Source organism: Dipodomys spectabilis, unplaced genomic scaffold (assembly GCF_019054845.1).
Source record: "Dipodomys spectabilis isolate Male_0828 unplaced genomic scaffold, ASM1905484v1 ptg000096l, whole genome shotgun sequence".
NCBI lineage: Eukaryota > Metazoa > Chordata > Mammalia > Rodentia > Heteromyidae > Dipodomys > Dipodomys spectabilis.
Genome location: NW_024870773.1, coordinates 16,561,567 through 16,564,357, shown reverse-complemented (window position 1 = coordinate 16,564,357; position 2,791 = coordinate 16,561,567). Strand labels below are relative to the sequence as shown.

Below are 2,791 nucleotides of genomic sequence, written 5' to 3'. Positions count from 1 at the left end.
TATATGGAGTAACAAATATGAGTTAGGGAGCTGCTAGTGGAGTATACAGATCTTAGAACAAACGCCACAAGCAGCAACTGTGACATATTTTGCCCCCTGCAAAGGTTCACAAGGAATCTTTTGTCTATTGTGTGTCACTTTCAACCTCCTAGTAGAACTTGATCCTCTAGTTACAAAGGAAGTGAAACTTCTACGAAGGCAAAGAAATCCAGCAATGGAAAAATCAATGTAACAAAGAAAGGGAAAGAGAAATCCATGCTTTTTTTTTTCTTTTGAAGAAAGTAAAAGTAAATTGTTACAATTACTACTGTCAAGCACTCTTACATTTGAGACTATTACTGATGGAAGACAACACAGATATCCATGTGTTTCTTTTCCTATCGAAACTGTCAGAAAATTCATCAACACTTGGTATAAATCGCTTAATGTAGATGCCAAAAAGTTTTTCACCGTATTTGCTTCTTACAAATGGCTGTCCTCTCTTTCCTTCCCACTTGTGATGTTTTATCAGTGAGTCACTAAAAATATTATCGAAATGGACTTATGACACACAAACGCTGCTTTCAAATAAGTCAAATAGGTTTTATATATTAAAAAAAAGACTGCCAGGGAATTTTTTTTGTCTAATTTGAAAATAGGGAGACATTTGTTTCTAAAAAGACTGGCAAGAATTCACTAGAAGGAAAAACCGTTCCTTGTATTTTATGATCAAAGCCAGCAATAGGGTGCTGAAGACTTTCCTGTTTTTGAAAATGGCAAACTTAAGAGACCATCATAAACCAACCTTCTGGTTATTTGCTTTTATGACTCAAGGCTAGAATGCAGAAGTAAGCATTTGAACAACTGAAATGTAGATCTATGTTTGTCGTTTTGTTTTTGTTTTGAGACAATCTTACTATATAGGCCAGGAACCTCTTGCCTAAGTCCCCTGAGCGCTGTAATCATAAATGAGCCATACATTCACTTTTAAAGGGCAAAATCAGAAGACATTCCAAAGAAGTGACCACAGTTGAGATTTCTCACCTATGTTGAAAAATTCCTGTGAATTCTTTGGTCATGTAGAAAACCAGTTGATAAGCAGTTTTTTTCTCTTCCATTTCCAAAATGACTTTGACCTGATAAAAATATTTCTTGCTATTTCTCTTAAGGAGTTTCCTTTCCCTGTAAATGTCATTTAAAAAATTGAAAATTTTCTGGTAAAATGCACATAACATAGAATTCACTTCTGGTTTTTGAGGGCACAGGTCAGTAGAATTAAGTACATTCTTATTGTTACCAATGAATCTGGGTCTTTATTGTCTCCTTTCCCCTCCCTAAGCTTGAGGCACTCACCATTCTATTCTCAGGGAACATGAATTTGACTGTCCTCAGCATTTTCTTCATTGAAATGATTCAGGCTTATAGGTTTTTCTTTTTATTTCACCAGGAATTTATTTCTTATGATCTATCAGCATATAGCACCAAATTTTAAAAGACAAAGGACACTGGACATTAAGAAAGAGGTCTACCCCGTCGTTGGGTCTAGTGCAGATACTTTTCTTCTTGTGTGGACTCTGCTAGAATTATTACAGAAACCAAGACAGGAGAGACTTATGTTTTTAAGGGTGGCTGATTTCCCTTAGTCTTATGTCTCCCATGTAGATATATATGGATTTCCATATATATGTGTATATATATACTTATATACATACGTTTAAATTGATGTTTATATATATGTATGTACACACATACACACACACTAGTGGTTAATTGGAGATAAGAGTCACATAGACTTTTCTACTCAGGCTAGCTTTGTACTACCATCCTCACATCTCAACCTCTTGAGTAGCTAGGATTATAGGAGTGCCCAGCTCCAGGAAATATTTGAGTTTTTACTTTACTGTTTAAAATCATAAGCTTCTATGCCACAGGTTTTTCCAAGGCACAGATCTACCAAAAGCTATGGGGACACTACCGGCATGCTGTAGCCCTGAGTGTTATCATTCTCGAGAGACCCTCACAGAACCATGTGGGGAGTCTAGCTTGAGGATTCCTTGCCTTTCCACTGCCATTTATCCACAGGGATCGCTAGCTTGGATCACTATGGAAAAGACCAGGGTAACCACATTGTTGACACTGAATTTTAATACAATCAATCCATTAATTAATTATGGATGAATTAATTCATCCATATAAGCCATGTTTATTGAGCGTGTCTTCCTCAGGCAAAACATGTCAAGTTCAAAAAAAGAACAAAGTCACAATCCCAAGTGTGGAGCAACTTAAAATCTGTTTTGTTTTTCGGCTAAATTGTTCATTGTTTTCTTTTCTTTTGTTTTAAAGAAATGAATGGCATAAGAGGTTGTTGCAGGACTCCATGGTGAACTGACAAACGAGTGACAACAATCTCACTTGTATTCCCCTGGGGAGAAGAACAAACAACATTGCACAAGAAGAGCGGGGAGAGCTAACCTCTGGCAACCCGCAACAGGTGTTCTATAATTATAGAAAGAAGACAAGATCTCAAAGGCAGAGGAGGAAGAGTGTGAGCACATGCTCCGTGTTGGGAAAGCTCATGACTTAGTTGAGAAACAAGAAGATTGGTTTATGTCAAGGAAGGGGACAGACTATAGGGGTCTTGTGAACCAACCTGTCTCAGCTGGGGAAGAGCCTGGAGTAGATGTGTCTACTTTTGAATTTAATTCTCTAAGTAATTAGGAGCTAGGGCAATCATTGAACGGGAGGAACATGATTGATGTGGCATTTCAGGAGGATTCATCGGGCAGGAGCATGCCATGGATCAGTATAGAGA

The 2,791-nt window shown here is 37.5% G+C and overlaps 1 non-coding gene across 1 annotated transcript; it reads right to left on the bottom strand.

Annotated features, from left to right (window-relative positions):
* Positions 1-1,450: 1,450 nt before the first annotated feature.
* LOC122113355 lies at positions 1,451-1,630 on the bottom strand. Its single transcript, XR_006148433.1, has one exon. It is a non-coding gene; the product is annotated as a small nucleolar RNA SNORA81 (small nucleolar RNA).
* Positions 1,631-2,791: the final 1,161 nt, after the last annotated feature.